Source organism: Gossypium arboreum, chromosome 10 (genome assembly GCF_025698485.1).
Source record: "Gossypium arboreum isolate Shixiya-1 chromosome 10, ASM2569848v2, whole genome shotgun sequence".
Taxonomy (NCBI): domain Eukaryota; kingdom Viridiplantae; phylum Streptophyta; class Magnoliopsida; order Malvales; family Malvaceae; genus Gossypium; species Gossypium arboreum.
The window spans coordinates 100,746,779-100,761,117 of NC_069079.1; the positions used below are offsets into that span (position 1 = coordinate 100,746,779).

Genomic DNA, 14,339 nt, shown 5'->3' on the forward strand with positions numbered 1-14,339 from the left:
TGTGTATTAATTTACTATAGATGGAATAGTAAGACTTCGAAGGGCAGTAGTTTATGTTGTTTACTGGTATGTACATAAAACACCAACATAAAGCTGACATGAATTTTGAAAGAGATCAAGTTAGGGATGAAATAATGAGTCAAATTTTTGGTTTAGATGTTGAGGAGAAACAAATGGTTGTCACTTGCATCGTGTTTTAATACGTATAATAGAATTAGAGGAGAGACTTTTTAAACAACTAGATGGCTCAGATGAGATACTTGGAAACAATAAAGTTTTCCCCTACTTTTTTTTTTTATCGAAAATACGGATTTTTTTTTTAAATTTATACTGGTGCCGTTAACATGTCAAGCAACACTACTAAAAAATTATTATTTTTACAAACCCATGATCTGCTAATGATGATTGAAAAAGTGAAAGTAGTGTTGCCAATTAGTCAGGCGGCACTGATGACTACTGTAGTTTTCATACCATTCTCGTAATTAATTTGTTCCAATTCATTTATGTAATTAATTAATTTTTAAATAATATTTTTATAAAAAGGCCGCTCATTTTCGATTAGACTAAGGACATATTTAATTTATCTACTAATATAAGATGTTTTTCTGTATTACGATTCAGCTATGTAATATTGTTTAGTACTAGTTAAACGTTAGATAATTAATGAGCCAATATTTTCATTTATTTTGCTTTACATACAAAAATGATTGAAGATAATATACGAGAGTATTAATTTAATTTATAGATATTTTTTATTAAAATAATTTGTTCGAAAAATATAATTATACAAAATGAATATATGCTTATGACACTAGATCCAACAACCTTCTCCGAACCAATCGCTGCCGACCCTAACCCCAAAGCCCAACCACCATGCTCCCATGTTCCTTCAGCCTCGAAGTCGCGCGATTAGCAACCCCGCGTCGTCTGCCCCGTTACACCAGCATTTCGTTGCCGCAGCGGTTTCTTGCGCAGCTAACCTCCAACCCGCATCATCAATTCCTCGCCCAACCCAACAATATGCTCCGTCCCGCCGACCAGCATGCCAAGCCATTCATATATTTATTTATTTATGTATGTTTTCTTATTCATCAGAATGTTTTTTTATATAATTTTATTTATTTGCTTTTCTTCTTTACTTTTTCTTGTTTTGTAGGCACCTTAATTAGTTACTTTCATTTTATTTTACAGTATATCACTCCACTTTCATTTTGCAACTAAATGCTTGGCAATATCCTTTTAGGTTAAACGCATGGTTTGGAGCATATGAGAACAACGAATATGGCGGCTTTCAGGGAAGTCCTCTTACCTCTTAATTCATTCATTTGATTTTATTGAGGAAAATGTATAAATTAAATCGAATCATAATTTGGTATATTCTAACTGTATGTGGTGACATTGGTCTATTGTGTGTTTAATCCTTGTGTATTAATTGCGTTTTTACATCCTTGCATGCTATTTTCATTTGGGAAAATTAAAAAAATCACTTTGACAATCCTTTGAAGCATATAGATACTAGAAAAATTTTGATCCAATGACTTGATTCTAATAAGAAATCATGTAGATTCACTTAATTATTTGGGATAATAGTTGCATGCGAAACTGAATGCTTCATTGGTTTGCACTAAATTGATTAAAATACCTTGTTTACATGAATTCTTCATCGTAAATAATCTTTTGTTGTATCCTGTGTTTGGAAAAAAACAAATAATTTTGAAGAAAAAAATGAAAAAAAAATGTCAATAAATTCTCCACTAGTTGTTTGGATTATTAGTAAAGGCTTAGAGTTGTGATTAATTGAGTAACCAGAGTCTTAAATGCTTAAGTTGTCATTTGTCTTTGTTTCGAAAGATTGAGTGATGTTTTAAGCTATTTACTTACTTCGTTAATCTTAACAATTATGAGCAGAGCTAGTAGTTATCTAGAGATGTGACGAATTGAATAACCAAGGTCGGGTGCTTAGGTTGTCATCCTTCTTGGCTGTAACACTCTAGATAAGCCTTTCATTTCTACAAGAAATGGGATAATTTTGTTTAATTTTGATGTATTGGCAATTTAGCATGAATTAATATTGTGGAGCCTAATTATGATCTGATTTGAAAAATTATGTGCTTAATTGAATTGTAAATCGACGAGTTAGTTGAGGGAGACAATTGTAGGATATAAATTTTACTAATGACTATTTGTTAGTTTGAATTGAGGATTGTGGTGATCGAATTGACTTGCATGAATGTGGTATGCCCAGATTGATAAATGCATGAAATGCTTAAGTGGAGGGAATTTAATAATGCGCTTAATCAACATATTTTTATTATTTATTTTAATTAATTTTGGACATGAGTTTTGCTTAATTTGGCACTTAATTGATCATTTTTTTATGTAGGTATAATTATTGTCCAATGTGTCTGGGTAAGTACTTAATTGATCATTTTCTATGTAGGTATAATTATTCGTAAATTATTATTACATTCTTGGGAAAATTCTAAACCTAAACATGAAGGGCATGCATATAATTACTAAACCTAAACATGAGTTGGGCCACCCACTCAAAAAGCTAGAGGATTCAAGTAAAAATACAAATTCGAAAAAAGAATTTGGACAAAAAAATAATGTCCATTTTCTAAATGGGTCGGGACTCAAGTAGAATATTTTGGCCTGAACCCGGCCTAGCCTGAATTACTTGCCTATTTTAAGCTTATTTTTGGACAGAACCTGAATCTAGAAAATAGACCTAAAATGTTATATCAATCTGACCCGACCATGATCAGGTCTATTAACCACCCTCCTTATAATTTTTAGGTTTTGTTTTTATTAGAATTATATTTTATACATATGTATATATTATATATATACACATATATCTATTTATAGTTAGAAGGAAAGGTTAGGCGCACAACTAGAAGTATTCGTGGACCAGGTCGAGATGGGTTCAGGCTGGGCCCATCCAAAATTTTAGGCTCGTTTGTTAGGTTTGGACCAGCCCAAAAAATGGGCCTAAATTTTTCCCAAGTCAGTCCTTTCAGATTATTTTTTTATATATATTTTTAAATATATATAATACATAAAAAATACTAAATACATATAAATGTTTCTCAACAAATTGAAAATAAATTTAATAAAAAATATGTATACTTAAATAACACTAAAATAGGTGCAACTTAATAAGCAAATGCCTCTAAAATAGTAACTAAATTAACAATAAAACAAGAGTTATACAATATCCAAATAATAACAATAAAATAGTAGCAATATAATAGTGAAATGGTAGCAAAATAGTAAAAAATAACAAGAAAATAGCAAGAAAACAATAAAAAAAAAGTAAGAAAACAGTAAGAAAAATAGTTTTTTTTGCATATTCGGGCAAGGCTCGAGCCAAAAGAACCTTACTTGAGGCCTGACCCATTTTTTAAACGGGCCTTATTTTTTTTCCCAAGTCTAATTTTCGGGCCTATACTTTTACCTAAACTCTTCCATTTTTCAGGCGGGCTTGGCTCATAGACAGTTTTATGCACAACCACCTAAAAACAATTGCCCTGCTTCTTTTCTTTGTTTTTAATAAAATTTCCATTTAGATAATTCCTTTTCTTATTCTTTGTTTTATGAATTAATTTTAATAGATTAATTTTTTATAAAGTATTTGATTCGTGAAATTTAAATTCATACCCAAAATTCTTCACTTCAGCATTCGTTATTTCTTCAGTTTAAGAGATAAGCCTAATAATCTCATAAAATCGTGATAGCATCAAGTTAAAAAGGATCCAATGATTTGATATTGTGTGTCGTAGAATTGATAGGATTCTTAATTGTCGTAATCGATCTATCGAAGAACAAATTAACGTGATTAATTGAATAAGTAATTAGATCTGTCAAGGGAAGTAACTATCGGATTTAAACTAATCACAATTGAGGCAATTTATTCAAGTCGAGTCCTTCTAGTTCGTAAAGCTACCGAAAAGTTAAATTGTGAATGTAACGCCCCAATTTTCGGGAATTCTGTGAATGTTGGTATAGGTTTAATTATGTTAGTGGGCCTCTAGAAAGCCCAAACTTAAGATAGAACCCGACAATTTTAGTTAATTTTTGTTCCATAAGAAAAAGGGGGTGAAATTATGAAATAGGACCTATGTGAAAATGTTTGAAAATGCTATAGGCTAAATTGAAGTGGCCAAATAAATAGGAGTGCAAAATAGGAGGATTTGCATGACAAACCTCCCATTTTACATGAAGTGGCCAGCCATCATGTTGTTGTAGACAAAATGTACACTTGATATCCATAATTTATGGTACAAATTGATAATAGGTTAGGTAAATGTTCAATGATAATAGGTTAGGTAAATGTTCCATGATAATGGGTTAGGTAAATATTTCATGATAATGGGTTAGGTAAATGTTTCATGATAAGAATTTCATGTCTTTTGTATTAAAGAATTAAATGGATGAAATATGAAGTTTTATTAAAAGAAAAAGGGGTGAAAAGAACAAAGTTTTGTCCATCTTTGTTCATCATAGCAGAAAGTTAGAGAAGAGAAAGGAGAGGAGAAAGCTCTTGAGTATTCGGTCATTAGGAGGAGGAAAATTGAAGGTAAGTTCTTGGTACTTTGCTTCTATTTTGAGGTTCATGAGTTCTTCTTGATTCTACCTTAACTCTTGAAGTATATTTTGATTTTTAGTTGTGTTGTGAGCATTTAGTCATGAATTAAAATGAAGGAAATGGTTGTTGTTTCATGTTCTTTTGATGAAAAATGGAAGATAGGTGAAGTTGAGCCAAACAAATGAGCATGCATGTGCCTTAGATGCTAAAGGAAAAAAATCGGCTAACATGTTCGCTTTAAAATGATGAAATGGAGATTATACTTAAGTAAAATCATAGATATGTAATGATTGATTGGTGATATACATGTTTAAATAACAAGCATGCAAGTTAGGTGTGAAAGAGTGAATTTGGTAATAAATCTGCTTGGGACAGCAGCAGTAACGTGACTTTGGAAAATCACCATAAATTGTAAGAGATGAGTTAGAAGCTGCATAAATTATGTAATTAAAGCTTAATGAGTCTAGTTTCAAATGGAATAAACAAGAACATATTTTGAATTCTGTACAATTAGAAATTTGATTCGTAATGAAGAGTGGTCAGATTAGTCAAACAGTGAAACATGGGAAACTTTAAGAAAAATCTGGTATTGATTGGCCATACCAAAAATTCTGAAAATTTTATGGATAAAAGATATATGAGTCTATTTTCAGGGAATATTAACGGCACTTGATTTGGAGTTTCGTAGCTCCATTTATAAATAATTTAGTGACTGTTGCTCAGGAAGACAGCTTGCGGTGAAATTATGATTATGTGGTAAACATTGACAAAAATTTGTTAATGAGTTGCTTTTTGATTTCTTATAAGCTTACTATGATCTGTAGGTGTGGTTGGCGGAATATTGTAAGGGGTCAATACATAATTTGCATTTGAATAGTTAGATTAACGTGTTAGTAATCCAATTGTAGGCGGTTTGTGTGTGGATCTCACAAGATATCGTCGCAAAATGTGTGTAATCGACACCTTCTCATAGACTAGATTGGCAAAAGTTTAAAAGCGAAATGCCGAAAAGTCGGTATTTTGGGAATTTTTGAAATGTCTGAATGCTTGTAAGATAGTTGGGTTTGTATATTTGGTAATCTAAAGTAATAAACTGCAGTACGCGCGATTTCGTACATTTTGATAATTTGGGCTTAATGGGCCAAAGATCGGGTTCATGGGCCAACGGGCCCAATTCAGTAAGTATGTGCGGTAAGTGTTCTGATAGTACGTAAATAGTTAGAATATTCATGAAAACCCTAAAAGTAGCTAAATTACTATAATACCCCTATGTATGGAAAATTACTGTTATACCCCTAGGTGCAAAATTACCGTTATACCCCTAGGGTTAATTTTGACTGAAAAGCATGACGATCTGATTCTGTATGATGTATGCCATGATTATATATCTGTTGCATGGGGACATGGGTTATATTATGGAGGAAGCGTTCTGGTGGCTATGCCACAAATATCTGATCTGGTGGCTCTACCACATATATCTGTTCTGGTGACTCTGCCACGATTATCTGTATCTGGTGACTCTGTCACATTATTCGCTCCGCGCCATGCTGCAAATTCTGTGGTGTGTAGCTGTTGGGTGGGTCGAGTTGTCTCCCCACACGGTGTAAGGTTGGTACGGGGGTGTATACAGTTGGATATGGTTAGGTTTTTGTATAAACATGTAATATCTGTTCTGTTCTGCTATGGACCTATGGGTTTTGTTCTGAATTCTGTTCTAGGCTAAGGCCAACTTATTCTATTTCTGTGGTTTGAGCTGATTTAGACTATGGTTGGGTTATTTTACACACTGAGTTTCCCCAAACTCACCCCTTTTATTTTCATCCACGCAGTAATCCCCAACCATAGTGGGCTTGGGTCGTGAGGGAATTCGGAGTGGCCACCGCTCGAAAGTTTGATTTTCTTCCGTGAACTGGACATCCTTTTATTTACGTTTGAAGTTTTGGGTTTTTAAATGTAATAAGGCCGCTTAATTATTTTTGATGGTTTTAATATGTATTACTAAGATAGGTATTACTTATTTTAACTATCGAAATTGGATAGCTTTAGGGCGCGTTTTCAAAAACAACAATTGATTTCAAAATAACACGACAACAAGCAAAGCTTCCGCAATGAAAGTATTTTCCAAAATTAATCACTTTTCCTAAAAATGACTTAATCAAATCGGTTTCCTAGAAATATCCATGACATTAAGGTGTGGCAATGGTGGTATGCATGTCTAGGATTAGATCCGAAGGGAGCTTGGTACTTAAGCAGTCCGATAGACTCACCACCTCTTTTAGGTTCCCTACCGGTGCATGACTTCCATTCACTTTAACCTATAATGAAATTATCTTTTAAAATACTAAGTAAGTTTTTCTGGATCAACAATATAAAATGTTTTGAACGCTTCGATGTGGCATGTCGGATCCGGTCATAACGTCTGGGCCGGGTTTGGGGTGTTACAGTGGACGCATGTTTCAGAGTTATTCGTACAATAAGAGTTAACTATCGAACATTCCCACAATTAATATACACACAAAATAACCGATGGTGTAAGGCGTCTCCTCGATCACTATAACCAACTTATCGATTGAAAGAGAAAATTTGCTATCCTAATCAATTTGAAGCTGGAGCCTAAATAGTGGCTAAAGCTAATGCGTCGTTTTATCAATTCATTTAATTTTATCTCGTTCTATTTATTTAACTGTAATTTCAACTTATATTTATTTCTGCTATATTTGTTTTTAATTAGATTAAACTCCACTTTTATTCTGCAACGTTATAGACACAGCACCTGCCTACCACGCCTTCTGATCAAAAAGAAAATAATTTTAGAGGTTTTTTTATAAGAATAAACTTAAAAAATTAATTAATTACTTAAATAACTTATTTTTTTGATAAAATACGAAAATAACTCAAAATCTACAGTAAAAGGTGGTGGCAAAAATTGGTGGAGCCAAAGTGTTTGGCGCCACCAATATGCCACATCAACAATTTACATGAAAAAAATTAATTTTTTGGTAGAGCTATGTAAAATGACACCACTTGTATAAATACTAAGAAACTACTGTGATTTTTGAAAATATAAGGAAGACTTTGACAATTTTTCCTTTTTTCTGGTGGAGCCAAATAAATTGGTGCCACCAACTTTTAAGAAATTACCTCCGGACACCCTATTTTCCCATTAAAATAGCTAAAGACCAATTTTTTTTATTTTTTTTCCTTCACGTCAGTTTTTTGAATTGTCCTTTTACTTTTTCTTTCTTTTTAAGTTTTTATTTATTTACTTTTTTAAAGTTTTTTATTTGTCCTTATTTATTTGTCCTTATTTATTTTATTTATTTGTTTATTATTGATTTTAAAAACTTGAAATTTATTTTTGAAATGCTTTATAATATATTTTTAAAATTTTAAATATATATTTTTAAAATTATTTTTAAAATTTTAAATATATTTTTAATAATATAAAATATTTAAATATTTTAAAGATATGAACTTTCAAATTTATTATTTGTTTTATAATATTTTAAATGTATAGTTTAAATATTTTTTAATTTTACATATAATTTTTAAATTATGATTTTTAATTATTTTAAAGATAGTCAAACCTTTTTTAAATTCTATTTAAAATTTTAAAAATATATTTTATTTAAAAAATGAAATTTGAATTAATAAGAAAAAATAAAAACATTTGTTAAAAAAATTATTTGTTAAAAATATGACTTTATTTAAAATATATATATTAAAAAGGTAAAATTTAAATTAAAAATTAAAATATATATTATAATGGTCACATCGTGTTAGTGATATCAACGATGTGACCAGTCATTAACCTAATTATTAATTAAAAAATATATGAATGTTATATAATGTGGGGTTTGGTCCTCGGTTTGGCCCCCCTTCAGAAGGAAGGAAGAAAAGAGAAAAAAAAGTAAGTTATTTATAATTTTTATTTTGTATTTTTATATTTTATAGTTATTGTAATATAATAATTAATTATATTGTATTTATGTTTTTTATATTATCTGAGATATCAAAATGTTTTCTGGAGTAAATACGGATCACACTTCATCGAGGATCAACGAAATAGTAAAATTAATTATAAATTAAATAAAAAATCATTTTAGTTTCTCATTTTTCTTCCTAAGCTCTACTTTACTCAACTTGTTTGATTGCATGAAAATGATCTCTATTTAGTTGTTATTATTCCTTTTAACTCTTTTCTTGCATGAAATTAATCTCTATATGTTAGTTATATTTTTTTAACTTATTACACATTCATAAATTTATATATTAATTTTTTAATATGACGACCTTTCTACTTAATTATACTGTTTATTGTGATTGGTTTTATTTGTGGGTACAAAAAGTTATATTTATCTTTAACGAGTGAATTTTTTTATATAAAAGTTCTTGTATGTAAGATAAATTTTCGAGTTTGAATATGCCTAATTTATATTATATGTAAAACTCTATGTATTATTATAGATATCAATTCAATAAAAATAAGCCTTTTTTTATTTTTATATTTACCCATACCACCTATAGTTGTTTAGGACATTATTATTATTTTTATGTATTTTTGTAATTATATAGTTGCCTTTAGTTTTAATGCTTAACTATGATTAGGACATAATATCACATTTGATTTCTACGTGTTATTATTAATATTTTATGACAAATCTTTTGATTACTTATTTAATTTAGCTTCAATAAAAAATCCTTAGAATGGCTAAGTTGGTATAGTATAAGTGTGATGCTTTTTATTTTCTCAACCTTTCAATTTTACTCTTCAATATATAATTTTATGTTTAAATTATATAGATAATTGATTTATCATATTTTTATAAAAAATTTACCATAAAAGATTGGTATTGGGTTTTGAGGTCGCGGTTTCATTTTCCCAAGTACGATCCGGACAAGCGGGTCATGCCATACCTACAATTGGCGAGATTTGGGGACATCGCATTGATCTGGAGGTTTGACCTGAGGGCAAACTTAATATCTGCCTTGGTTGAGTGGTGGTGTACGGAGACCCTTACCTTCATTATACCATGCGGGGAGTGCACTATCATAGTGGAAGATGTCACTATGCAATTTGGGTTATGAGTTGACAATGTTGTGGTCACGAGTCGAAGCAAAGTGTTGGAACCCTTAGTACTATGCCATAGATTGCTTGGACGGTCCCTTAGTGATGGGGAACAAAATTTCACATGCTTGACATTGCCATGGTTGAGAGTAAATTTTAAGGAGTTATCGAGCACTGCCACTGAGCATGAGGTGATATGTGCTGCTCAAGCCTATATTATGCAGCTGATCAGGGGGTACTTATTCCGAACAACACGTCAATAGGGTTTACTTAAAGTACTTGCCTCTATTGAAGGATTTTTCTCGTGCGATAGTTCCAGCTGGGGATCGACAGTGTTGGTCGTATTGTAATATGAGCTTTGCCGAGCAACAAAACATGGGGTTAGTAACATGGCTAGTTGTCTGAGTCTGCTGCAGTCTTGGGTTTTATACAAGATGCCATTTCTAACAGCTGTTAGGTACCAACCATATTCGTGGCCACTTATAAATAGGTAAAAGCAAAATTATACTTAACATTTAACGACTTATAAGTGTGGATAATATTTTCCAAAGTTTAACTGCTAATGTGTTTGTTTCGGTTTCAGATGGGCCATGTCTCCGGGAATTGGTGCGAGCCAAACATTAATCATTTACCGCCAAATGATAGAGGTGTACGCCGGAGACAAAGTAATATATATTAATATGGTTTAAGTGACATTGATTTAGCTTATCCACTTGCAATATATGATATGACTTGACTCATTAAGTTATATTGTGCAGTTCTTGTGGATGTCAAGTTCTGCACTGAACATTGCAACCCTTATTCCTCAGTGGGTTCACGCTGAAGCCCATATGTGGTGTATTAACACGCCGGTGCTCAACTTCTCAACTGTTGAGTGGTACAACGATGATCGAGTTATGCGACAATTTGGGTGTAGACAATTTATGCCGGTCAAGCTACAACAATTTACTGATGTCCATCGTAAGACCATAAAGGGGAAACATACAACAGATTGGAGCATAGAACATCAATGTTATATAGCACTATGGAATGTCCAGTACGACAGGTGGCCTGAAATGCACTCCTACATGTTTGACTTCAGTCCCTCAACTGAATACATGCAGTGGTACATGACTCAATGGCGCATTTTTTTATATGGTGGACAACTTATGATAGTACTAGGTCACGGCTACAAATGTGGAAATCAACCTATGGGGGAGCTAAAGGATCAACATATGGTGGAGCTCGACTCGGAGGACCAACCTTTGAACACATCGGACCAATAGGTTGACGCTTTTTGTGATAAGTCCCAGAGCAGTTCATATCACCTGGACATGGGCGGTTTAAGTTCATATCACCCGGACATGGACGGTTCGAGTTCATATCACTCGGACATAGGCAGTTCGAGTTCATTTCACCCAGAGCAACCACCGATATCATTTGATATGTTTGGTAATAACATATACTCCACCCCACTTCAGGCCACGTTCGATCCAACTGGCGATCCTCCTGATGTGTAACGTCCACCCTAACGTCCACCCCGTTAACGAAGGCTCATAAACTATTATACCCCGAATGATGATACCTCTTCCGATTCTTTTCAATTTAGTGTTATGTAAATTTCAAATGTTATGTAATATTTTTTGTATTGGTTTAGGGATCCACAACATATATATTAGTATTTTTTTGTATAATTTATAATATATTTTAAAGTATTAAAAGTTGCAACTGTTAATTTTAAATAAAAGCTTAACACTAAATAATACAAACTTTATTTTTAAAAGATCATAAAATGCAAACATCAGGTACAATATTTAATTTCTTTTAAACAGTGAAGATTGACCAGTGTAAATGTTTCTATGGGGACATTTGCTCCGATTGTGGCCAACTGTTCTACATATGGTGCAACGCTTTGGATCGACTTGTTCTCTTATATCCATGTTGTTCCAAATCCTCATTGTTGTTGGTTGACCTTTAACTCTCTTACGTAGTGATCGATCTGGCAACATATCAAACGCAAGCTATTGCACTTCCCATGTTGATACATCCCTTAATACGGGGAACTCGTTACCCCAAATACACAACGTACGTTCAAGTGTGTACACATTGTCGATATATTGTTCAACATTCAAACGGTAAGCAGCACATGCTACAACCACATGCGGAAACGGGTACCGTAGTGTTTAGAACATCCCGCACTCACACCACCTGTTTCGGAGATCAACTCCGTAAGACTATGGTGGGATTCTTGACCGACGACTGATGTACTCTGTCACTTGAAAAATTTTCAAATTTCGAGAATATAGTTTTACATTCATCGACCTGCCCCTTTAAGCGTTCTCTTTCATGGCATCCCTAATTTTTTCGACGTGCACGTGTCCTGCCTCTAATTGTTTTGCTTGTTTCAACCCCATTTTTGGCATTAGGGTTGCTAGCCTATAAAATGTGGCTGAAAAAACCGCTGAAATTGGCAAGTGACGCATACACCTCAAGATAGAGTTAACGGCCTCAACGAGGTTAGTTGTCATATGACCATACCGGTACCCCTCGTCAAAACATTGAGCCCATTGCCACGGCTCCATGCTACCCAACCACTGTCTGAGAGAAGACTTGGACCCCACCATATCAGTCTCTAACCTCGCCAACTTATGTCTGAATCAGTGTGCTTCCAGCTCGTATCCTACGTATGTATTCCAATAAAATGCGTTACCATCCCAATTAGGAAATGGACTCGAAATATTTACAAATACCAATTTAAATACGATATTTTAACCCATGTTTACAATTCATTAACACCAGTCTTTTTTCTTGTACTCATTGCGAAAGTTGAAAGCGATGTGACGAATACAATAGACGAACCTCCACGGAACCTCAGATTACCGAATCGCAGCAATAAGACCCTTCGGTCTGTCGAAGATAATGTAAATGTTGTCTTGCCTGATAACATGTCTCTGCAAGTTCCGAATGAAATATTCCCATGATTCGGAGTTCTCCGACTCCACGATGGCAAAAGCGATCGGTAGTACATTTCCATTACCATCTTGTGCAACCGCAATAAGAAATATCTGCGTGTATTTTCCATAGTCATTTCCCCCTAACACATGGATCGAAAGTTTAGAACAGTCGACAGAAAACTCTTCTCCCCAGTTCCAATTGTTCATTCGAGCCTCTATAAGGCAACGTTTGCAAGTCCACAACAGTTCCTGGGATGTATTTCACCATCGCTGAAATCCAACCCTGAAGTTCATTATATGACTCATCCCAATCGCCGTACAATTGTTGCATGGCCTTTTTTTTGCCTACCGCGCTTTCCTGTACGACACTCTGTACTGAAATCGAGTTTGCATATTCGCAATCAATGTCGACACAGGAATGATTGGGCTATCTTTCACTAGTGGCATGATGCAGTTGCAAATACTTTTGGCATCCAATTTACGGTGATCTTGAGACATAAGTGCGACAGCACATGTATGACGCCCTTCCAATTTTTGTATTTGCCACTGTTAAGTCCTCTGTATAAATGCAGCCCGGACTCACCAACCACACTCATCGTCGGCTGTTCAATATTCTCCAACATATAATGTAGGTGTAAATTTGGCAACCTTGTAATCAATCGACAACTTCATGTTGTATTTTCTGATAGCAAACACACAATCCGCCTTATTCTCAAACTGTTGTCTAACAAACAACTCCTTGAACAGCGAATTTAACGCCAATCTATGAGCAAGTACTATATCGGCGTACTTAGTGAACTCGGATGCAAGCTGTAACGCCCCTAACCCGAATCTATCACCAGAATAGAGTTACAGAGCATTACCGGAGTTACCAATTTATTTACCGGAGTTACCAATTTATTTATCAGATATTTTATTTCATCTAACATTCATATTTGGAACCAATTAAAATCAAACATATTGTCCCTTAAACGTACTTATTTTTCTCGACATGTTTTACTTGAATTTATTACTCGTCTCAATATACTTAATTTCCTCGTATCAACGTATCAAAGATAATCACATATTTACATGTCATGATAAATATCATTCTCTTGCCATTTCTTCATAAACATAAATCAGGTAATCCATTATATCGATATTTCATGCATTTAAAAATACAATTCAAGTTACACTAACTTACCTCGTTGCTTGTTCATGTTTATAATTTCATTAATCCAATATCTTTTCTTTTCCACGTTCAAGTCTCGTATTCGAGTCATCCAGATCTTTATAAATAAATTTGATCGTCGTTTTCATTTATTTCATGTTCTAATACATTTAATTAATGCTCTAAACAAAATTACCATTTTACCCCTAAACTTTTAATTAATGATGATTTCATCCTTAGGGCCATTCCACAGCCTTAATTTATATAACATGCTACAAGTAACATTATTAATAATTTCACTATTTACTTATATGTATATTCAAAATGTCCATTTGCGTCATAGTCACTAAATTACTTATATCTTGAGCTACAGAACTCGAAATTAAGATCTGATAATTTTCCATGAAACTATACTTATGTATCTTCTTACCATAAAATTTTCAGAATTTTTGGTTAATCCAATAAGTACATTTTATTCTTTAAAGTCACCATTATTCTGCTTTCTGACAGTTCTGACCCTTCTTTACTAAAAATTAATTATCTCATTTTACAGGATTCAGATGATGTTCTAATTTGTTTCTATTGAAAATAGACTCA

The 14,339-nt window shown here is 33.0% G+C and overlaps 1 long non-coding RNA gene across 1 annotated transcript; it reads left to right on the forward strand.

The window, feature by feature from the left end:
- The first annotated feature begins 813 nt into the window (after nt 1-813).
- LOC128281515 (uncharacterized) lies at nt 814-1,495 on the forward strand. Its single transcript, XR_008271733.1, has 2 exons — nt 814-1,074; nt 1,244-1,495. It is a non-coding gene; the product is annotated as an uncharacterized LOC128281515 (long non-coding RNA).
- Nucleotides 1,496-14,339: the final 12,844 nt, after the last annotated feature.